This window comes from Salvelinus fontinalis, chromosome 23 (assembly GCF_029448725.1).
Source record: "Salvelinus fontinalis isolate EN_2023a chromosome 23, ASM2944872v1, whole genome shotgun sequence".
Classification (NCBI taxonomy): Eukaryota; Metazoa; Chordata; class Actinopteri; order Salmoniformes; family Salmonidae; genus Salvelinus; species Salvelinus fontinalis.
Window position 1 is genome coordinate 28788428 of NC_074687.1, and position 25723 is coordinate 28814150.

Below are 25723 nucleotides of genomic sequence, written 5' to 3' on the forward strand. Positions count from 1 at the left end.
TTGTGAAAATGCTGGAGGAAACAGGTACAAAATTATCTATATCCACAGTAAAACAAGTCCTATATCGACATAACCTGAAAGGCCCCTCAGCAAGGAAGAAGCTACTGCTCCAAAACCGCCATAAAAAAGCCAGACTACAGTTTGCAACTGCACATGGGGACAAAAAAGGGGGAGGCTTGCAAGCCGAAGAACACCATCCCAACCGTGAAACACGGGGGTGGCAGTATCATGTTGTGGGGGTACTTTTCTGCAGGAGGGAGTGGTGCACTTCACAAAATAGATGGCCTCATGAGGAGGGAAAATTATGTGGATATATTGAAGCAACATCTCAAGACATCAGTCAGGAAGTTAAAGCTTGGTCGCAAATGGGTCTTCCAAATGGACAATGACCCAAAGCATACTTCCAAAGTTGTGGCAAAATCGCTTAAGGACAACAAAGTCAAGGTATTGGAATGGCCATCACAAAGCCCTGCCCTGAATCCTATAGAACATTTGTGGGCAGAACTGAAAAAGCGTGTGCAAGCAAGGAGGCCTACAAACCTGACTCAGTTACACCAGCTCTGTCAGGAGGAATAGGCCAAAATTCACCCAACTTATTGTGGGAAGCTTGTGGAAGGCTACCCGGAACGTTTGACCAAAGTTAAACAATTTAATGGCAATGCTACCTAATACTTATTGAGTGTATGTAAACTTCTGACCCACTGGGAATGTGATGAAAGAAATAAAAGCTGAAATAAATCATTCTCTCTACTATTATTCTGACATTTCACATTCTTAAAATAAAGTGGTGGTCCTAACTGACCTAAGACAGGGCATTGTTACTAGGATTAAATGTCAGGAATTGTGAAACTGAGTTTAAATGTATTTGGCTAAGGTGTATGTAAATTTCCAATTTAAACTGTACATGGACAGGATGAAAGCCCTACTAGATGGATCAGATCTTGTTCTTTTGTGCACCTACCCACGCAGGGAGGCCCTTTTCTCGCCAGCGTTTATCCCAATGGATAGTGGAGGCTGTTACAATGGCTTATTAGAGCAATGGTTTAACGTCTCCGACGTGCTTAAGGGCTCACTCCACCAGAGGTATGGCTATATCATGGACATTTTTCAAGGCATCTCTGTTCAAGAGATTTGTACTGCAGCATATTTGGGTATCCCCCATACCTTCATGAGGTTCTACCGACTACGTCACTTTGCCCTTGTTAGCGCATATGGTGCTTAGAGTTGGGGCTTCTGAGTGTTTATTCTGTCTAGACTTGACTTCTTAGAGTATATGAGCACTACAGGTGTTGGCTACTTTATAATTCAAAATAGAACTTAACCTGTTGGGGATGGGGGCGCTGTTTAGACTATTTATGCTAATTTGGCTAATTTTTGAAACGGCTTCCCACAAAATCCTTGATCGTACAATATGCATATTATTATTATTATTGGATAGAAAACAGTCTATAGTTTCTATAGGAGTTGAAATTTTGTCTCTAAGTGGAACAGAGCCCATTCTACAGCAATTTCCCTGACATGGATTCAGATTTCAGAAATGTTGGCCACTATTCTGAAGTCAGTTAAAAGGGCACTGATTTTGCTATGACTATACGGACACTTCTTACGTCTTCCCCTGGATGCCTTTACGTGATGACGATTCCAATGGGGTCGATTGCGCGTTCACAGGCACTACAAATGAAAAAACCCTGTAGCTAGCAAGTCTTTTCTTGCTGCGTAACGCGCGTGGAGGACACCGACCCTCTCCTGTTCCAAGCGTTAGTTTAGCCTGTTATATTTCTCCGGTCATCTTTTCACTCGTTATAGGAGTTAAAAACATCATAAGGTAGTTAATTTAAAGCGTTTTATAGCAATTTATATCCGTTTAGTGCGATTTTGGGACATTTATTTCTTTAACGCTGTGAATAGGTGGGCACGCTTTCAGTTCATCCCGAACGCAGTTGGCATTTTCACATGGCAAGAGGACAGCTTTCCACCAAAAGACGATTCCTCCCAAGAAAGGATCCTTTGCCCAAGATACTGATGGAAGAACAGCTCAAGGTAGGACATTTTTATTATGATAAATCGTGTTTCTGTCGAAACATTTTAGTGGCTTAGGACGCCATGTTTTTTGACGTAGCTTCGCTTGGCGCAAACTGTATTGAAAAGTAAGGATAAATTAAAAAATGTAATAACGCAATTGTATTAAGAATTAAATTGTCTATCAATCCCTGTCCACCCTATATTTTTTAGTCACGTTTATGAGTATTTATGTATAAGAGTAGATCACTGTCTAAGTGGCGCAAGGACTTTTTCTTTACCAGCTTGTCTACATTTCACATTGTCTAACCATGATTTTGGTGGCTAAATATAAACATTTTCGATCAAACTGTATATGCATGTTGTAATGTGATGTTACAGGAGTGTCATCGGAAGAATTCTGAGAAGGTTAGTGAAAAAATTAATATCTTTTGGCGATGTTGACTTTTATCGCTCACTTTGGCTAGAATCAATGCTGGGCTGCTAATTGCTATGTGCTAAGCTAATATAACGATTTATTGTGTTTTCGCTGTAAGACACTTAGAAAATCTGAAATATTGTCTGTATTCACAGGATCTGTGTCTTTCGATTCGTGTATGCTGTGTATTTTTACGAAATGTTTGATGATTAGTAAGTAGGTAAACACGTTGCTCTAAGTAGTTTTTCTATTCCATTTGTGACGGTGGGTGCAATTGTAACCTATGCCATCTACCTGAAATATGCACTTTTTTCTAACAAAACCTATCCCATACCATAAATATGTTATCAGACTGTCATCTAATGAGTTTTTTTGTTGGTTAGGGGCTATAAATATCTTAGTTTAGCCGAATTGGTGATGGCTACTGGTGTTGGTGGACAAATAAAAGATGGTGGATTATGCTAATGTGTTTTTAGGTAATAGATGTACATCTTTACATATTGTGTCTTCCCTGTAAAACATTTTAAAAATCGGACATGTTGACTGGATTCACAAGATCTGTGTCTTTCATTAGCTGTATTGGACTTTAATGTGTGAAAGTTAAATATTTTAAAAAAATATTTTTTTTGAATTTCGCGGCACTGGTTTTTCAGTGGGGGGGGGGGGGTGTGCCGCTAGCGCCACGCTGATCCTAGACAGGTTAAGGTTACCTAATGTAACCCAGGTTCTATGATATGAGTGAGGCCTCTCACCACGTTACCCTGCACGACTTGCGTAAGGAAGATGTACTTAGAAGTGAAGATGGAACAATGACGGCGAACTTTGGCTCTGGTAGGGACAGCTCAGGGCTTTATGCCCTCTTCTATCCCTCTTCTCGGTTTCCAGTTGAGGTTTTGGGTTTGGGTAAGGGAAAAGGTTGGGGGTAATTGTACAAACATTGTGGTTGTGGTTGTTGTAACGAGCTTTGTTTAACAGGTGCGGGCAGAGAAGATTACAGAAAGGTCAGGTCCTTTCCTGGTTACAGTCCCTTCAGAAAATATTCATGCCCCTAGACTTTTTCCACATTTTGTTGTGTTACAGCCTGAATTTTTTTGTCACTGGCCTACAGACAATACCCCATCATGTCAAAGTGGAATTATGTTTTTCAAAAAATTATATATAATTCTTAAATTAGAAGCTGAAACGTCTTGATTCAATAAGTATTCAACCCCTTGGTTATGGCAAGCCTACATAAGTTCAGGAGTAAATATGTGCTTACAAGTCATGGACTCACTCTGTATGTCACAATAGTTAACCATTATTTTTGAATGACTACCTCATCTCTGTACCCCACACTTACAGATAATTGTAAGGTCCCTGGGCCGAGCAGTGAATTTCAAACAGATTCAACCACAAAGAACAGGGAGGTGTTCCAATGCCTCACAAAGAAGGGCAACTATTGGTATATGGTTAAAAATAAAAAAGCAGACATTGAATATCCCTTTGAGCATGGTGAAGTTATTACACTTCAAAAATACAGGCATCCTTCCTAACTCAGTTGCCAGAGAGGAAGGAAACCGTTCAGGGATTTCACCATGAGTCACCAATAGTGACTTTAAAACAGTTACAATGGCTGTGATAGGAGAAGATTGAGGATGGATCAACAACATTGTAGTTACTCCACAATACTAATCTAATTGACAGAGTGAAAAGACGGAAGAATGTACATAATACAAATATTACAAAACATAATACTGCAAAAAAATTGGCAAAGCAATTCACTTTTTGACCTGAATTGAAATGGTTGTTTGGGGCAAATCCAATCCAATACAACACATTACTGAGTACCACTCTCCATATTTTCAAGCATGGTGGTGGCAGCATCATGTTATTGGCATGCTTGTAATCGTTAAGGATGGGAGTTTTTCCAGGATAAAAAAAACAGAATGGAGCTAAGCACAGGAAAAATCCTAAAGGAAAACCTGGTTCAGTCTGCTTTCCACCAGACACTGGGGGATTAATTCACTTTTCAGCAAAACAACCTAAACACAAGATCAAATCTACACTGGAGTTGCTTAACAAGAAGGCAGTACATGTTCCAGAGTGACCGAGTTACAGTTTTGACATAAATCTGCTTGTTAATCTATGGCAAGTCTTGAAAATGGGTGTCTAGCAGGGATTATCAAACAATTTGACAGAGCTTGAAGGATTTTAAAAATAATATTGGGCAAATATTGTAAAATCCAGGTGTGCTAAGCTCTTAGAGACTTACTCAGAAAGACACAGAGTTGTAATTGCTGCCAAATGTGTTTCTAACAGGTATTGACTCAGGTATGTGAAATACTTATGTAAATTAAATATTTCTGTGTTTCTTGTTCAGTACATTTGCTAACATTTCTAAAAACATGTTTTCACTTTGTGTAGATAGGTGACATTATTTAAATTGTTTTATCCATTTTGAATTCAGGCTGTGACAACAAAATGTCAAATAAGTCAAGCAATATGAATACTTTCTGGAGGCACTGTAATTATTGGTTGAGCTTTTTAAAAGGCCATTCCAGGTAAGTATATGTCTTTTAAAGCCATTCATATTTTTTAAAGTTCATTACAGGAAAGTATACATGATTAAATGGCAAGTATGTCTTTAAAAAGCCATTCCGGGTAGGTATATGGTAAGTACACCGCTCAAAAAAATAAAGGGAACACTTAAACAACACAATGTAACTCCAAGTCAATCACACTTCTGTGAAATCAAACTGTCCACTTAGGAAGCAACACTGATAGACAATACATTTCACATGCTGTTGTGCAAATGGAATAGACAAAAGGTGGAAATTATAGGCAATTAGCAAGACACCCCCCAAAACAGGAGTGATTCTGCAGGTGGTGACCACAGACCACGTCTCAGTTCCTATGCTTCCTGGCTGATGTTTTGGTCACTTTTGAATGCTGGCGGTGCTCTCACTCTAGTGGTAGCATGAGACGGAGTCTACAACCCACACAAGTGGCTCAGGTAGTGCAGTTCATCCAGGATGGCACATCAATGCGAACTGTGGCAAAAAGGTTTGCTGTGTCTGTCAGCGTAGTGTCCAGAGCATGCAGGCGCTACCAGGAGACAGGCCAGTACATCAGGAGACGTGGAGGAGGCTGTAGGAGGGCAACAACCCAGCAGCAGGACCGCTACCTCCGCCTTTGTGCAAGGAGGTGCACTGCCAGAGCCCTGCAAAATGACCTCCAGCAGGCCACAAATGTGCATGTGTCAGCATATGGTCTCACAAGGGGTCTGAGGATCTCATCTCGGTACCTAATGGCAGTCAGGCTACCTCTGGCGAGCACATGGAGGGCTGTGCGGCCCCACAAAGAAATGCCACCCCACACCATGACTGACCCATCGCCAAATCGGTCATGCTGGAGGATGTTGCTGACAGCAGAACGTTCTCCACGGCGTCTCCAGACTCTGTCACGTCTGTCACATGTGCTCATGTGCTCAGTGTGAACCTGCTTTCATCTGTGAAGAGCACAGGGCGCCAGTGGCGAATTTGCCAATCTTGGTGTTCTCTGGCAAATGCCACACGTCCTGCACGGTGTTGGGCTGTAAGCACAACCCCCACCTGTGGACGTCGGGCCCTCATACCACCCTCATGGAGTCTGTTTCTGACCGTTTGAGCAGACACATGCACATTTGTGGCCTGCTGGAGGTCATTTTGCAGGGCGCTGGCAGTGCACCTCCTTGCACAAAGGCGGAGGTAGCGGTCCTGCTGCTGGGTTGTTGCCCTCCTACGGCCTCCTCCACGTCTCCTGATGTACTGGCCTGTCTCCTGGTAGCGCCTGCATGCTCTGGACACTACGCTGACAGACACAGCAAACCTTTTTGCCACAGTTCGCATTGATGTGCCATCCTGGATGAACTGCACTACCTGAGCCACTTGTGTGGGTTGTAGACTCCGTCTCATGCTACCACTAGAGTGAGAGCACCGCCAGCATTCAAAAGTGACCAAAACATCAGCCAGGAAGCATAGGAACTGAGAAGTGGTCTGTGGTCACCACCTGCAGAATCACTCCTGTTTTGGGGGGTGTCTTGCTAATTGCCTATAATTTCCACCTTTTGTCTATTCCATTTGCACAACAGCATGTGAAATTTATTGTCAATCAGTGTTGCTTCCTAAGTGGACAGTTTGATGTCACAGAAGTGTGATTGACTTGGAGTAACATTGTGTTGTTTAAGTGTTCCCTTTATTTTTTTGAGCAGTGTATAACTGTTTTTATAAAGATTTGTTAGGGGTTAAGAAAGGGTGTGTTCATTTCCATTTAAAATGTTCTAAAAAGAGCCTCAGGCATACTGCTCCTCCATAAATTGGATATGGGCAAGTAAAGTGTCAATCTCCAGCGCATAAAAAAATAATATGGTTAAAATGTCCTCTTTCACTACCGTTAAAATTATTGTCAATGGTTAAAAAGGGTGGCCTGCAGTGTAGTGTCTCAGGGCCCATAACAGGTGAGGTTAAAAGTTGTAAATGGTTTTAGAATGATTTGGGGGTGAAAACCATGTGTTAAAAACTGTATCAACAGAAGTAATAGTGGATCAAATCTGGATAAAGTACAAAATACATCAAATTTTAAATGATTGAAATAGCCGTTAGTCATAAAACTGTCAATATTTAAGAAGCACAGAAGGGGGGGGAGGGGCTGGCCAGGTTCTGAATGACTTGCAGTTTGACATAAGACTTCCCCGCTTTACACCAGTCCGGTGTTGCATACTCAAAGAGTGGCCAGATGTAGCTCTGGTACACTTGGATGGCTGTTCCTGGGGAGGCTCCTCCTTTTCTTCTGCAGAGTATCCTTAGGTGGTTTAGGTGCTTCCTTCCCTCCTCCAAGGAGGCTATATGGGCACTCCAAGACATGTTCTCTTGGAATGTGACCCAGAGGAACTTGGCTGTCTGGGTCATCTGGAGGGCCTGTCCGTAGCTTCAGGTTCACTTGGCTGTTTCTTTTGGGGTGCTTGGAGAAGTGGGAAAATCAAAAGTAATTTGTCACATGCTTCGTAAACAGCTGTGGACAAACAGTGCAATACTTATTCATGTGCCCTTCCCAACAACGCAGAAAGAAAAAATAGAAAAATAGATGCACTGGATTTTCAGGAGATTTAGTGTCACCCGACACAGATTGGCCCAGTTCTAGATCGCTGTTGTGTTCTCTAGCTTTTTTCCAGCTTGGGCAAAGTATTTGGAGGAGGCCCAATAACAGAGATTGTCTGCGAACTGGGATACTTGTCCCTCTCTTGGATAGAGGTAATAAATATTACATATGTATTTTAAAAACAGTACAGGGCTGAGGGCAGAGCCTTGGGGTACTCCCGCCTCTGGGGAGAACCTGCATCATGTGGCTTCTCCCACCTTCTCCCGCTAATTTAACTTCTCTGCGCTACGGATCCTTTTAGCGGGATCATTTTCCTAAACAACTGCTGAATTGCAGGGCGCAAAATATTACCAAAAATATTAATAATCATGCAATCACAATTGAAATTGACCAAAACGCAGCTTAGCTTGTTGTTGTTTTTCTTTCACACTTCCGGGTTGGAGCGAGTAGTCGCATTCCGCTTCGCTCCACAGGTAGTATTACATTTAATTTCATTTCATTACAGTACAACGGTTTGATTTGTTTGATCTTAGCTAGCTACATAGCCGTCTTTGTATCAAAGATAATTGTGTAGTTTAGAGTAATTATCTAGGTTAGCTAGCCAGCTATTTTCGTCCTTCTAACGTAACGTAACGTAGTCAACACTGCTAGCTAGCCAGCTAGCCAGCTAGCCACCGAATAGCAGCACTGTAGAAACTATTACATTCAACGGAACAACAGAACAACTTGATTAGTGTAGTGTTAGCTAGCTACATAGTTGTCTTTGCTGTCTCTGTATCTAAGATAATTGTGTAGTTTAGAGTAATTATCGGTTAGCTAGCCAGCTATTTTCGTCCGCCGCGCTGCCGTTCTCCTACCTAGTCAACACTGCTAGCTAGCCAACTTCTACCGAATAGCAGCAATGTAGAAACTATTACATTACAACGGAACGATTTGATTAGTGTAGTGTTAGCTAGCTACATAGTTGTCTTTGCTGTCCTTGTATCTAAGATAATTGTGTAGTTTAGAGTAATTATCTAGCCAGTTATCGAGGTTACTTAGCCAGCTACACTTTCAAACAAAGTCAACAACGCAGCCACTGCTAGCTAGTCTACTTCAGCAGTACTGTATCATTTTAATAATTTTAGTCAATAAGATTTTTGCAACGTAAGCATAACTTTCTGAACATTCGAGACGTGTAGTCCACTTGTCATTCCAATCTCCTTTGCATTAGCGTAGCCTCTTCTGTAGCCTGTCAATTATGTGTCTGTCTATCCCTGTTCTCTCCTCTCTGCACAGACCATACAAACGCTTCACACCGCGTGGCCGCGGCCACCCTAACCTGGTGGTCCCAGCGCGCACGACCCACGTGGAGTTCCAGGTTTCCGGCAGCCTCTGGAACTGCCGATCTGCGGCCAACAAGGCAGAGTTCATCTCAGCCTATGCTTCCCTCCAGTCCCTCGACTTCTTGGCACTGACGGAAACATGGATCACCACAGATAACACTGCTACTCCTACTGCTCTCTCCTCGTCTGCCCACGTGTTCTCGCACACCCCGAGAGCTTCTGGTCAGCGGGGTGGTGGCACCGGGATCCTCATCTCTCCCAAGGGGTCATTCTCTCTTTCTCCCCTTACCCATCTGTCTATCGCCTCCTTTGAATTCCATGCTGTCACAGTTACCAGCCCTTTCAAGCTTAACATCCTTATCATTTATCGCCCTCCAGGTTCCCTTGGAGAGTTCATCAATGAGCTTGATGCCTTGATAAGCTCCTTTCCTGAGTACGGCTCACCTCTCACAGTTCTGGGTGACTTTAACCTCCCCACGTCTACCTTTGACTCATTCCTCTCTGCCTCCTTCTTTCCACTCCTCTCCTCTTTTGACCTCACCCTCTCACCTTCCCCCCCTACTCACAAGGCAGGCAATATGCTTGACCTCATCTTTACTAGATGCTGTTCTTCCACTAACCTCATTGCAACTCCCCTCCTAGTCTCCGACCACTACCTTGTATCCTTTTCCCTCTCGCTCTCATCCAACACTTCCCACACTGCCCCTACTCGGATGGTATCGCGCCGTCCCAACCTTCGCTCTCTCTCCCCCGCTACTCTCTCCTCTTCCATCCTATCATCTCTTCCCTCTGCTCAAACCTTCTCCAACCTATCTCCTGATTCCGCCTCCTCAACCCTCCTCCCTTTCTGCATCCCTTGACTCTCTATGTCCCCTATCCTCCAGGCCGGCTCGGTCCTCCCCTCCTGCTCCGTGGCTCAACGACTCATTGCGAGCTCACAGAACAGGGCTCCGGGCAGCCGAGCGGAAATGGAGGAAAACTCGCCTCCCTGCGGACCTGGCATCCTTTCACTCCCTCCTCTCTACATTTTCCTCTTCTGTCTCTGCTGCTAAAGCCACTTTCTACCACTCTAAATTCCAAGCATCTGCCTCTAAACCTAGGAAGCTCTTTGCCACCTTCACCTCCCTCCTGAATCCTCCTCCCCCTCCCCCCCTTCCTCCCTCTCTGCAGATGACTTCGTCAACCATTTTGAAAAGAAGGTCGACGACATCCGGTCAAACGACATCCGGTCAAACGACACCGCTGGTTCTGCTCACACTGCCCTACCCTGTGCTCTGACCTCTTTCTCCCCTCTCTCTCCAGATGAAATCTCGCGTCTTGTGACGGCCGGCCGCCCAACAACCTGCCCGCTTGACCCTATCACCTCCTCTCTTCTCCAGACCATTTCCGGAGACCTTCTCCCTTACCTCACCTCGCTCATCAACTCATCCTTGACCGCTGGCTACGTCCCTTCCGTCTTCAAGAGAGCGAGAGTTGCACCCCTTCTGAAAAAACCTACACTCGATCCCTCCGATGTCAACAACTACAGACCAGTATCCCTTCTTTCTTTTCTCTCCAAAACTCTTGAACGTGCCGTCCTTGGCCAGCTCTCCTGCTATCTCTCTCAGAATGACCTTCTTGATCCAAATCAGTCACGTTTCAAGACTAGTCATTCAACTGAGACTGCTCTTCTCTGTGTCACGGAGGCGCTCCGCACTGCTAAAGCTAACTCTCTCTCCTCTGCTCTCATCCTTCTAGACCTATCGGCTGCCTTTGATACTGTGAACCATCAGATCCTCCTCTCCACCCTCTCCGAGTTGGGCATCTCCGGCGCGGCCCACGCTTGGATTGCGTCCTACCTGACAGGTCGCTCCTACCAGGTGGCGTGGCGAGAATCTGTCTCCTCACCACGTGCTCTCACCACTGGTGTCCCCCAGGGCTCTGTTCTAGGCCCTCTCCTATTCTCTCTATACACCAAGTCACTTGGCTCTGTCATAACCTCACATGGTCTCTCCTATCATTGCTATGCAGACGACACACAATTAATCTTCTCCTTTCCCCCTTCTGATAACCAGGTGGCGAATCGCATCTCTGCATGTCTGGCAGACATATCAATGTGGATGACGGATCACCACCTCAAGCTGAACCTCGGCAAGACGGAGCTGCTCTTCCTCCCGGGGAAGGACTGCCCGTTCCATGATCTCGCCATCACGGTTGACAACTCCATTGTGTCCTCCTCCCAGAGCGCTAAGAACCTTGGCGTGATCCTGGACAACACCCTGTCGTTCTCAACTAACATCAAGGCGGTGGCCCGTTCCTGTAGGTTCATGCTCTACAACATCCGCAGAGTACGACCCTGCCTCACACAGGAAGCGGCGCAGGTCCTAATCCAGGCACTTGTCATCTCCCGTCTGGATTACTGCAACTCGCTGTTGGCTGGGCTCCCTGCCTGTGCCATTAACCCCTACAACTCATCCAGAACGCCGCAGCCCGTCTGGTGTTCAACCTTCCCAAGTTCTCTCACGTCACCCCGCTCCTCCGCTCTCTCCACTGGCTTCCAGTTGAAGCTCGCATCCGCTACAAGACCATGGTGCTTGCCTACGGGGCTGTGAGGGGAACGGCACCTCAGTACCTTCAGGCTCTGATCAGGCCCTACACCCAAACAAGGGCACTGCGTTCATCCACCTCTGGCCTGCTCGCCTCCCTACCACTGAGGAAGTACAGTTCCCGCTCAGCCCAGTCAAAACTGTTCGCTGCTCTGGCACCCCAATGGTGGAACAAACTCCCTCACGACGCCAGGACAGTGGAGTCAATCACCACCTTCCGGAGACACCTGAAACCCCACCTCTTTAAGGAATACCTAGGATAGGATAAAGTAATCCTTCTGACCCCCCCCCCCTAAAAGATTTAGATGCACTATTGTAAAGTGGCTGTTCCACTGGATGTCATAAGGTGAATGCACCAATTTGTAAGTCGCTCTGGATAAGAGCGTCTGCTAAATGACTTAAATGTAATGTAAATCCACCTATTGTGTCAGATTTTGAAAATATGCTTTACAGCGAAAGCAATACAAGCTTTTGTGAGTGTATCAATCAATGCTAGAACAGTTAGCACCAAATTAGCATGGTCACGAAAGTCAGAAAAGCAATAAAATTAATCGCTTACCTTTGATAATCTTCAGATGTTTGCACTCATGAGACTCCCAGTTACACAATAAATGTTATTTTTGTTCGATAAATATTACTTTTATAACAAAAAAATGCCATTTGGGTTGCGCGTTATGTTCAGAAAACTACAGCCTCGTTCCGTTCCTGAAAGGCAGAATAAAATTCCCAAACGTGTCAGATTCAAAAATATTTATAAAAATATTTATATCATGCAATCACAAGTGAAATATACCAAAACACAGCTTAGCTTGTTGTTAATCCACCTATCATGTCAGATTTTGAAAATATGCTTTGCAGCAAAAGCCATCCAAGCTTTTGTGAGTGTATCAATCAATGCTCGAACAGTTAGCCTTATATTAGCTTGGTTAGCTTGGTCACAAATCAGAAAAGCAATAAAATTAATCGCTTACCTTTGATAATTTTCGGATATTTGCACCCACGAGACACCCAGTTGCACAATAAATGTTATTTTTGTTCGATAAATATTACTTTTAAAAACAAAAAAACTCCATTTGGGTTGCGCGTTATGTTCAGAAAACCAAAGCCTCGTTCCGTTCGATGAAAATTCCAAAAAGTATCCGTAATGTTCGTAGAAACTTGTCAAATGTTTTTTATAATCAATCCTCAGGATGGTTTTAACAAACATAATCGATAATATTTCAACCGGACCGTAACCTATTCAATAAAAGAGAGAAAGAAAATGGAGAGCTACCCCTCTCGCGCGCAGGAACTAATCAAAGGACACCTCACTAGTTTTGAAAAATCTCGATAATTTTTCTAAATAAAAGCCTGAAACTATGTCTAAAGCCTGATCACAGCCTGAGGAAGCCATTGGAAAAGGAATCTCGTTGATACCCCTTTAAATGGAAGAAAGACGGGCAAGGAAACACAGATAAAAAATTTAAAAAATCAATTCCGGGTTAGATTTCCTCAGGTTTTCGCCTGCAGAATCAGTTTTGTTATACTCACAGACAATATTTTGACAGTTTTGGAAACTTTGGAGTGTTTTCTATCCTAATCTGTAAATGATGTGGATATTCTATGATCTGGACCTGAGAAATAGTCTGTTTACCTTGGGAACATTATTTAAAATAAAAAAAATCTGACCCCTAGCGTCAAGAGGTTAAAAAGCTGTTTTAAAGCCATATCTTATCAAATGCCTTCTCGATGTCGAAAAATACTGCTTTTGTTGAATCCCCTTTGTACATTGTCGGCCATCGTCGGCCTGGTGTACCCCGAGAGCTCCTATGTGTTCGAAGTGCCTCTGGAGTCGGTCGGCCAAGACTCTTTCCAGCAGCTTCACCAAGTTGTTCAGTAGGCTGATGGGCCTATAGTTGACTGGCTGGTGAGGGTCCGTACCTGGCTTGGGGATCATTGTGATAGACTTTCAATGGTGTCCTTTCCTGGTGCCTTGATCTTCAGTTTCTTGATGTGTTACTGCAGCTCTGTGACGGTGACGGAAGTGATGACTGGGTGACTGGTGTCAAGAGTGGGGCTGATGGGTAGAGATACCAACCTGACGGTTAACAGTGGTCTCCCACTTAGGGTTAATTAAACAAGGGGTCATATCAGGGCAGGAGAAGACGTTATTAAGATGATCTTTAACTATTTGATGCGTACAAACACAGGGGTGTGATCAATCTACAGTGGTCCCTGCAGCATACGGTGTGATTAGAACACTTCCTTAGAATGTCTAGTTACGATTGACGCAACAGTTAGCATTTGAGATGGCCACACAGTTTTTTCACTGAAAGATTTTGCCAAACAGTCATTAGAATGTTAGGTCCTCAATGTGAGCAGTACATTTTTTTATGCAATGTTCAGACATTCACATTGTCATCCAAATTGGAAAATGTAGGCTATATTATTGCAAGCACTAACTGAGGAAAGATGGAGCTAACACAAGCATTCATATTTAGCCAACTCTCGGCTAATAGGAACTTTAATATACATGAGCTAACAGCAATTACGGTTTACAAGTCATCACATCATGTGTGAAATAATTGAGTAAAACACTTCCTAAAAGTCTAAAGTAAACCAATGGTGGGTTGAGTTTGTGTGCATGGCCATATTGTTTTTCCACGTCAACCAAAGAAAATGTGAAAAGATGAGTTTGGTCTGTTTGTAGTATGCATGTTGAAGGGGGTGTGTTGTTAACCATCATTCCACTTCAAGGTTTTCTCTGAAGACGAGTGAACAATCCCTTCACCTCATTTTCACTCTCGTTGGCTGGCCCTCGCTTCATACTCGTCGCCAAACCCACTGGTTCCAGGTCATCTACAAGACCCTGCTAGGTAAAGTCCCCCCTTATCTCAGCTCGCTGGTCACCATAGCAGCACCTACCTGTAGCACGCGCTCCAGCAGGTATATCTCTCTAGTCACCCCCAAAACCAATTCTTCCTTTGGACGCCTCTCCTTCCAGTTCTCTGCTGCCAATGACTGGAACGAACTACAAAAATCTCTGAAACTGGAAACACCTATCTCCCTCACTAGCTTTAAGCACCAGCTGTCAGAGCAGCTCATAGATTACTGCACCTGTACATAACCCATCTACAATTTAGCCCAAACAACTACCTCTTTACCTACTGTATTTATTTATTAATTTATTTTGCTCCTTTGCACCCCATTATTTCTGTCTCTACTTTGCACTTTCTTCCAATGCAAACCAACCATCCCAGTGTTTTTTTAGTTTTTATTTTACTTGCTGTGTTGTACTCACTTCGCCTCCATGGCCTTTTTATATTTTTATTTATACATATATCTGTTTGCCTTCACCTCCCTTATCTCACCTCACTTGCTCACATTGTATATAGACTTATTTTTATTTTTTTCACTGTATTATTGACTATATGTTTGTTTTTACTCCATGTGTAACTATGTGTTGTTGTATGTGTCGAACTGCTTTGCTTTATCTTGGCCAGGTCGCAATTGTAAATGAGAACGTGTTCTCAATTTGCCTACCTGGTTAAATAAAGGTTAAATAAATAAATAAAATAAAAAAATTGTTATAACGTCTTTGGTCTGACAGACGTTTACGTGACACCCAGAATGCATTGTATGATGTCAACAAACATGGCACCACACATAGATGGCTATTAGCTTAGCATTAGCTCATCATAATCAGTACAACCTTTAAAAAAGTATTTTACACACATCATAGATGTCCATTACAATATATGCAAGAATCAGAATGCATGATTTGTCACAAGTACTTGAAAATGTGAATAAAACAGTAAATAAATTGTTACCAAACAAACCATATTCTGAAAATGATTTATTGATACAGGTGGAGTGTGCCGGCAGTCAATCAAATTACCTATGATACTCACTCGGAGCAATTAAATGTTATGGTTTATGTATGGAGCTAGTGGGCTAAGCTGTAGCATTAGCATTATCTTTCAAAAGGAGACAACTCACAACCTCTCCACTGTCCATACAGCAACCATGTCAGCCACAGGGAAGGTGAACCACCCGACGAGAGAGAAAAATATCAAACCAGATTGTGTGCTTGACTATAACCTCAAAATGGGGGCAGGGGATACGGCGGACATGGATACGGCGGACATAATAAACAGCTTTGTGGAACGCGCTAGGAAAACTACCAAGTGGGATAGGAAGATATTTTTTCCATCTGATTGACACTGCTGTCCTCAATGGCCACAGTTCACTGCCAGCTAACAGGTGAGATGATTACTGTAATTGGACATACAGTTAACATACAAATCACATACAGTTCCATTATGCAATTATAATGACAATATCTCACCCCCCTCCCCACTCCCTTATCCTCCCCACAGGGGAGATGATTACCTACCAAAAGTACAGAGAGAACCTCATGAGAGAACTGCTGGAGGAACAGCACACCCCTCGGTGTCCATCCACTGGGGGCCATGCTGAAGTTCTGCTGCAGACAATGTCCATACTGCATGGCATTTTCCATCTGAAGTCCCTCAAACTGCTCCTCAAGGCAGTCACACACAGAGGCACTGCAAAGTCTGCCAGTCCGGCACCAGGAAGAAGGAAGCAGAGGAGGTTGACAAAGTACATGTGTTTAGCTTGTGACACACCCCTGTGTGTTGCACCATGCTTTGGGGAATAATGTACTCTCAAGCACTATTGAGCACATCTGGAGCAATTACTGACTGACGGACCGGACTGACTGATTTGACAGGTGCCCTGCCATGATACTATGTATTTTTTTTCTCTAGTAAAGCTAGTTTTGGTTTTTGTTGTTCAACTACTACTTTAATAAAATAGGCAACAATTACAATAGGCTTATGTATTTTCTTGTAGTTTCTTCCTCCAGTAAAACTGTAAAGGAGTGTACATTCAAACAGTATGTTGCTAGCATACTAAAACTGGCCTCAATCGTCGCCTAGAAAGATGTGCAGTTCCAGTTATGATGTTGGCAAATAATGTTAAATTCTGTTTGTGTGTGTGTGGTTTCTGAAAGTACAGAATGAAGATGAATTATTAGTAATATGAATACAATATCATGATATTGTCACAATGGCGTGTATAGGTGGCAGAGGAAGTCAGGCGCAGGAGAGTCAAAATAGAGTGTAGCATGGAGTACTTTAATAATAGTCCCAGTAATTAGCTCCATAACACTCACGGAAAATTATAATACAAAAATCTGGGTATGAAGACCCATAGCACACCTATACACAGAACACACAACACTTGACAACGAACAATCTCTGACAAACACATGAAGGGAAACAGAGGGTTAAATACACAACAGGTAATGAATGGGATTGACAACAGGTGTGTGGGAAGACAAGACAAAACCAATGGAAAATGAAAAGTGGATCGATGATGGCTAGAAGGCCGGTGAAGTCGACCGCCGAACACCGCCCGGACAAGGAGAGGCAACGACTTCGGTAGAAGTCGTGACATTACCCCCCCCCTGACGCGCGGCTCCAGCAGCGCGTCGACACCGACCTCGGGGACGACCCGGAGGGCGAGGTGCAGGGCGATCCGGATGGAGGCGGTGGAATTCTTTTAACATAGAAGGATCTAAAACGTCCTCCACCGGAACCCAGCATCTCTCCTCCGGCCCGTACCCCTCCCAGTCCACGAGGTACTGAAGGCCCCTCGCCCGACGTCTCGAATCCAAAATGGATCGAACAGAGTACGCCGGGACCCCCTCGATGTCTAGAGGAGGCGGAGGAACTTCACGCACTTCAGCCTCCTGGAGCGGGCCAGCCACCACCGGCCTGAGGAGAGACACATGGAACGAGGGGTTAATACGGTAATTAGTGGGCAGTTGTAACCTATAACATACCTCGTTCACTCTCCTCAGGACTTTAAACGGCCCCACAAACCGCGGACCCAGCTTCCGGCAGAGCAGGCGGAGGGGCAGGTTTCGGGTCGAGAGCCAGACCCTGTCCCCTGGTGCGAACACCGGGGCCTCACTGCGGCGACGGTCTGCGCCAATTTTCTGGCGCCTTATGGCACGCTGAAGGTGGACGTGGGCTGCCTCCCAGGTTTCCTCAGCGTGCCGAAACCAATTGTCCACCGCAGGAGCCTCGGTCTGACTCTGATGCCAAGGAGCCAGAACCGGCTGATACCCTAATACACATTGAAAAGGAGTAAGGTTAGTGGAGGAGTGACGTAGCGAGTTCTGGGCCATCTCAGCCCAGGGCACGAACTTCGCCCACTCCCCCGGCCGGTCCTGGCAATAGGACCGCAGAAACCTGCCCACATCCTGGTTAACTCTCTCCACCTGCCCATTACTCTCGGGGTGAAAACCTGAGGTAAGACTAACCGAGATCCCCAGACGTTCCATGAACGCCTTCCAGACCCTTGATGTGAACTGGGGACCCCGATCAGACACTATATCCTCAGGCACCCCATAGTGCCGGAAAACGTGTGTAAACAGGGCCTCTGCAGTTTGTAAGGCCGTAGGGAGACCGGGCAAAGGGAGGAGACGACAGGACTTCGAAAACCGATCCACAACGACCAAGATCGTGGTGTAACCCTGTGAAGGTGGAAGATCAGTCAAAAAATCCACCGACAGGTGCGACCACGGCCGTTGAGGAACAGGTAAAGGTTGAAGCTTACCTCTAGGCAGGTGTCTAGGAGCCTTGCACTGGGCGCACACCGAGCAGGAGGAAACATAAATCCTCACGTCCTTAGCTAAAGTGGGCCACCAGTACCTCCCATCAAGACAGCGCATCGTCCGACCTATCCCAGGATGACCAGAGGAGGGTGACGTGTGAGCCCAATAGATCAATCGGTCGCGGACAGCAGACGGAACGTACAGACGACCAGCTGGACACTCAGGAGGAGAGGGCTCTGCACGTGACGCCCGCTCAATGTCCGCGTCCAGCTCCCACACTACTGGCGCCACCAAACACGAAGCTGGGAGTATGGGAGTGGGATCCATGGACCGCTCCTCTGTGTCATACAGCCGAGACAATGCGTCTGCCTTGACGTTCTGGGAGCCTGGTCTGTAAGTAAGAGTAAACACAAAACGAGTGAAAAACATGGCCCACCTTGCCTGGCGAGGATTCATTCTCTTCGCCTGCCGGATGTACTCCAGATTGCGGTGGTCAGTCCAGATGAGAAAAGGGTGTTTAGCCCCCTCAAGCCAGTGCCTCCACACCTTCAAGGCTTCTACGACAGCCAACAGCTCTCGGTCCCCCACATCATAGTTTCGCTCCGCCGGGCTGAGCTTCTTCGAAAAAAAAGCACAGGGGCGAAGCTTCAGTGGCACACCCGAACGCTGAGAGAGCACTGCTCCTATCCCAGCTTCGGATGCGTCCACCTCTACCATGAATGGCAAAGAGGGATCCGGATGAGCCAACACAGGCGCCGAGGTAAACAGAGTCTTCAGGTGTCCAAAAGCCCTGTTCGCCTCAGCCGACCACTGCAAGCGCACCGGACCCCCCTTTAGCAGTGAGGTAATGGGAGCCGCAACCTGACCAAAACCCCGGATAAATCTCCGGTAGTAATTGGCAAACCCCAAAAAACGCTGCACCTCCTTTACCGTGGTTGGAGTCGGCCAATTACGCACGGCTGTAATGCGGTTGCTCTCCATTTCCACTCCTGAAGTGGAAATCCGATGCCCTAGGAAGGAGATGGATTGTTGGAAGAACAAGCATTTCTCAGCCTTGACATATAGATCATGCTCCAACAGGCGACCAAGCACCCTGCGCACCAGGGACACATGCTCGGCGCGGGTAGCGGAGTATATCAGAATATCATCTATATACACCACTACACCCTGCCCGTGCAGGTCCCTGAATATCTCATCTACAAATGATTGGAAGACTGATGGAGCATTCATCAACCCATATGGCATGACCAGGTACTCATAATGACCTGAGGTGGTGCTAAATGCCGTCTTCCACTCATCACCCTTCCGAATACGCACCAGATTATACGCACTCCTGAGATCCAATTTTGTGAAGAAGCGTGCCCCGCGCATTGATTCCATAACTGTATTTATCAGAGGTAGCGGGTAACTATATTTCACCGTGATTTTATTGAGACCTCGATAATCAATGCACGGGCGTAAACCACCATCCTTCTTCTTCACAAAAAAGAAACTCGAAGAAGCGGGTGAAATGGATGGCTGAATGAACCCCTGACGCAGGGATTCAGAGATATATGAATCCATAGCCACCGTCTCCGCTTGCGACAGGGGATACACGTGACTCCTGGGATATGCAGCGTCTACCAGGAGATCTATCGCACAATCCCCCTGTCGATGGGGTGGTAATTGAGTCGCCTTCTTTTTACAGAAGGCGAGTGCCAAATCGGCATATTCAGGGGGAATGCGCACGGTGGAGACCTGGTCTGGACTTTCCACCGTAGTAGCACCAACGGAAACCCCTAAACACCTACCTGAGCACTCTCGCGACCACCCCGTGAGAGCCCTCTGTGGCCAAGAAACAGTGGGGTTATGACACGCTAACCAGGGTAGACCTAGCACCACAGAATACGCAGGGGAATCAATAAGGAAAAGACTAATCTTCTCCTTGTGACCCTCCTGCGTTATCATATTCAACGGTGCGGTGACCTCCCTGATAAAACCTGACCCTAATGGTCGACTATCTAAGGCATGAATAGGGAAAGGCATATCCACAGAAACAATAGGAATCCCTAAACTATGAGCTAAATTTTTATTAATGAAATTCCCAGCCGCGCCTGAATCTACTAGCGCCTTATACTGGGAATGCAAGGAAAAATCCGGAAAAGTGACAGAGACAAACATAAGTGCAGCAGAGGGCTCTGGATGAGTATGGTGCCTACTCACCTGGGGTGATGCCAAAGTGCCCTGCCTGCCTTCTCTATTCCCAGAGGAACCAACCCGGCACCGATCAGCAGTGTGATCTCTGCGATCATAGATGGTGCTCGAGTGGGTACCCCCTCCGGTCTCCCTGCGCACCATCCCTCCCAATTCCATAGATTCGGGAGAGAGAGTGCGGGAGGATGGAACAACCAGACCCCGATCTAGACGTCCCCGAGTAGCCAGCATGTTGTCCAGCCTGATGGACATATCCACCAGCTGGTCGAAGTTGAGGGTGGTGTCTCTACAGGCCAGCTCCCGACGAACGTCCTCGCGTAGACTACAGCGGTACTGGTCGATCAGGGCCCTGTCGCTCCATCCAGCGCCGGCAGCCAAGGTCCTAAACTCCAAAGCAAACTCCTGGGCACTCCTCGTCTCCTGCCTCAGATGATAGAGGAGCTCACCCGCCGTTTTTCCTTCGGGAGGATGGTCGAATACTCTCCTAAAATAAAGGGTGAACTCCTCAAAATGGTCCAACACTGCATTCTCCTCTCTATACACAGCGCTGGCCCACTCCCGGGCTTTCCCGGTGAGGCATGAGACGAGGGCGGAACTCTTCTCCCGGTCGGATGGTACTGGGGAGACCGTGGCCAGATATAAGTTCAGTTTAAGGAGGAAACCCTGGCAGCCTGCAGTATCACCGTTGTAACCCGTGGGTAGGGGTAAACGGATTTTGTTAGGTTCAGGTGGGGAAAACGCGTTAAAAGTAAATCCCCGTTGTGGCAGTGGAGGCGCTGGAGAAACTCCCTGTCTCTCCCAGCGATCCATATTCTGGACAATGCGATCCATGAGGGCGCTCAAACAGTCAATCTCCTTCGCTTGGTCTATAACGCGCTTTTCCACCTCCATGGGCGTCGTGTCCTCTCCTGCTGACTTCATATTTTATGGTCAGAGATTCTGTCACAATGGCGTGTATAGGTGGCAGAGGAAGTCAGGCGCAGGAGAGTCAAAATAGAGTGTAGCATGGAGTACTTTAATAATAGTCCCAGTAATTAGCTCCATAACACTCACGGAAAATTATAATACAAAAATCTGGGTATGAAGACCCATAGCACACCTATACACAGAACACACAACACTTGACAACGAACAATCTCTGACAAACACATGAAGGGAAACAGAGGGTTAAATACACAACAGGTAATGAATGGGATTGACAACAGGTGTGTGGGAAGACAAGACAAAACCAATGGAAAATGAAAAGTGGATCGATGATGGCTAGAAGGCCGGTGAAGTCGACCGCCGAACACCGCCCGGACAAGGAGAGGCAACGACTTCGGTAGAAGTCGTGACAGATATAGCAATTAAACAATATTACAATGAACATAACACTGCTATAAAAGTAACATTGAAAATTGAATGATATGCATAAGAAACAGTAACTGAAGAGCTCCACAAGGGGGCAGGGCTGTAGTGATGGGAAGTTCGGGCTCTTTTTTCTGACTCTAATCTTTGTCTCATTCAGTCCAAAAAACAAATATTTTGACAAATTTTGTTCATTTGAGACAGTAATGCCCAGAGAACGCAGGACCCCCTACCGGTGAACAATAAACTGAAAACTTAAAATAGTCATGATTCTACAAACATCTTTCACAATAAGGGGCTTATTGGAGCTGTCATTTGTGCCCAATACTTGTAAAAGCCTACAGCTGTACTCTGGACGTAAGCTGGGGCCAATCCACCACCGCTCTCACCTTCCCAGGATCCATCTGTACGCTCCCTGCAGCGATGATGTAATCCAGAAAGGGTATGGTGGATCAATAGAATTCACACTTTCCTGATTTTACAAAAAGCTGGTTCTCCAGGAAACGTTGGAGAACCTGTCAGATGTGAAGCACGTGTTCTTGGGTGAAGCAGGAGAAGACGAGGATGTCATTGAGGTAGACAAAGACTAATCGGTTCAACATATTGCAGAGAACATCATTAACCAGAGCCCTGAACACAGCAGGGGCGTTGGTCAGACCAGATACTCATAGTGACCGCTGGCCGTGTTGAAGGCAGTTTTTCACCCGTTCCCTTCCCGTATCCGCACCACGTAGTAGGCGTTCCGTAGGTCCAGCTTGGAGAACACGGTGGCCCCCTGGAGCGGCTCGAAGGCAGAGTAGATGAGGTAGCGGGTAGCGGTTCTTCATCGTGATGTCGTTGAGACTTCGGTAGTTGATTCATGGGCACAAGGTTTTGTCCTTCTTCACAAAGGAGAACCCTGTGCCAGCATGGGAGGCAAAAGGACGGATGAACCCAGCAGCTAGGGAGTCCTCACTGTAGGTCTCCATAGCCTTGATCTCCAGACCCAAAGGAGAGTATAGTCGTCCCCAGGCGGAAAAGTTCCTGGGAAAAGATCAATCCCACAGTCATATGGTCGGTGCGGTGGCAGCGAAGTGGCCCGGGCCTTACTGAACACCTCCCGGAGGTCCTGGTACTCCACGGGAATGGTGGAGAGGTCCGGGGCAGCTTCCGAGCTCCCGGGAAAACATCCCGGGGCAGGCTGCGCTGATTTCAGGCAATGGTCGTGGCAGAACGGGCTCCAGCCCATGATGGCACCGGCAGACCAGTCAATGAGGGGATTGTTTCGCTGGAGCCAGGAGAATCCCAATACCACAGGAACCTGAGGAGACTTAATGAGCAGGAACTGGATCGTCTCGCTGTGGTTCCCTGACACACGTAGGTTGATGGGGACAGTATTGTGGGTGACCTGGCCAATAGAGTGCCCGTCCAGTGCTCTAACGTCCTTGGGAATGAAGAGGGGCTGAGTGGGGATATCCAGCTCGTAAGCCAGGGTAGCGTCCATAAAGTTCTCATCAGACCCAGAGGCGATGAGTACCTGGAGAATTTTTGACCTGTTCCCCCACAGCAACATGGCATGAAAAGGAATGTGAGTAAGGTGAGAGGAAAAGTTCTCCATATGGCACACCAGAGTACTTGCTCCTACCAGTGAGCCTGGTCTTTTAGTGGACAGGTGGAGACAAAATGACCAGTAGTCCTGCAATACATGAAACTCTTAGTGTGAAGACTGTATAGCCGTTCAGCTGGAGACAGCCTAGCTCTGCCTCGTTGCATGGCTCGGGAAGAGGTGAATTGTCCGTCTTCTGAGGCTCTCATGGGAACTCGGGTAGCCTCGGGGTTCTCTCTGCAACTGAGCCGTCGGGGACTCGCCGGGATACCTTGGAGGCGCAGTGGAATCGACTCTCCTCTCCTTCCTTCATTCCTGTAGTCGTCCATCTATTTGAATGGTTAAGGCGATGAGCGAGTCGAGATCCATCAGTAGTTCCCGGGCTGCGAGCTCGTTCTTTACTTCCGCTGATACTCCATGTAGGAATCTGTAGAACAGCACTTCCGGGTTCAAGGTACTCTGTTGCCAACATGCGGAAATCCACTGCGTAGGCTGCCACACTGTGGGAGTCTTGGCGTAGCTGGAGCAGCGTGCGAGCAGCCTCTCTCCAGGACAACGGAAAATCAAACACCTTCCGAACTTCCTCCACGAACTCCTCCAGACTGAGGCAGATGGTGGATTGTTGCTCCCACAACGCCGTGGCCCAGGCGAGTACCCTCCCGGACATCAGCGTATTGATGTACGCTATCCTTGAGCGGTTCGAGGGGAACGAAGAAGGCTGCAGCTTGAAAATGAAGGAGCATTGGGAGAGAAAAGCCCGGCAGGATCCAAAATCTCTTATCGTAGCGCTCCGGAGGAGGTAAGCAGGGTTCTCGGGACAATGGGGAGGCGGCGCTGCTAATAGCCGAGTTACTGAGGGGCTGTGAGGTTATTGTCGTGGTAGGCTGCCTAACAGACAAGCCGTGGAATTGCTCCAGCAATGTGTTCAACAAATTGTCTTGGCGTTCGGCCAAGGTCTGGAAACCTTCCATAAGGCCGAGAAGCAACCCCTCGTGCCTTCCAATGATGGCTCCTTGGGAGGAGATGGCGTTGCGGAGCTGGTCCAAGACTCTGGGTCAGTCATGGCCAGTTCGTACTATCACGTTTCAGGTATGAACCAGATGCAGACAGCGTCGAAGAAACAAAAGTTTATTTCTCAAACAGGGGCAGGCAAACGACAGGTCAAAGGCAGGCAGGGGTCAATAATCCAGGGAGGGAGCAAAGGGTCCAGAACGGCAGGCAGTCTCAGAGTCAGGGCAGGCAGGGGTCAATAATCCAGTAAGGTGGGGTAAGGTACAAAAGGCAGGGTCAGTGCAGGCAGAACGGTCAAAACTGGGAAGGACTAGAAAACAGGAGCAAAGAAACAGGCTGGATCAGGGGAACAAACGCTGGTAGGTTTCACAAACAAAACAAACTGGCAACAGACAAACAGAAAACACATGTATAAATACACAGGGGATAACGGGCAACACCTGGAGGGGGTGGAGACAATCACAGAGACGGGTGAAACAGATCAGGGTGTGACAACTATGAAGATGGGAGTGGACTACGGCCTTTATATAGGATGTGGAGTGGTCCACTTATAGCCGTTGCTCCTGTTTGTCTACAACAGATGTGTGATTGGATCTTCCTAGACACCACCCCTAAAATGGGACACTACTCATACTGAGAGACCTCACTCATAATATCATAGAACCGGGGTTACTGTAAAGGTTGTCAATGTCGTTCTCCTCCTCAGACGAGGAGGAGCATGGATCGGACCAAGATGCGGAGTAGGAGGTATTCATGATTTTAATGGCAAACCAACAAACACTACAAATTAACAAAACAACAAACGTGACTAACCTGCAACAGTCCTGTGTGGCCCAAACGCTACCACAGGAAACAAACACCCACAAAACACCAGTGAAACCCTGGCTGCCTTAGTATGACTCTCAATCAGAGACAAACGATACACACCTGTCTCTAATTGAGAATCATACCAGGCCGAACACAAAACCCCACATAGAAATAGAAAACATAGACTGCCCACCCAACACTCACGCCCTGACCAATAAAGACATATAAAACAAGAGAAAACAGGTCAGGAACGTGACAGTTACATTAGGTGACCTTAAATAATATCATAGAACCGAGGTTACATTAGGTGACCTTAAAATTTTGGAATATCAGCTTGGATGTATAGTACCAGTCAAAAGTTTGGACACACCTACTCATTCAAGGATCTTTCTTTATTTTCACTATTTTCTACATTGTAGAATAATAGTGAAGACATCAAACAATGAAATAACACATATGAAATCATGTAGTAACAAAAAAAAGTGTATTTTTCAAAATATATTTTAGATTATTCAAAGTAGGCACCCTTTGCCTGATGACAGCTTTGCACAGCTTTTCCGCATTGATTGACCTTCATGTCTTAAAGTAATGATGGACTGTCATTTCTCTTTGCTTATTTGAGCTGTTCTTGCCATAATATGGACTTGGTCTTTTACCAAATGGGGCTATCTTCTGTATACCACCCCTACCTTG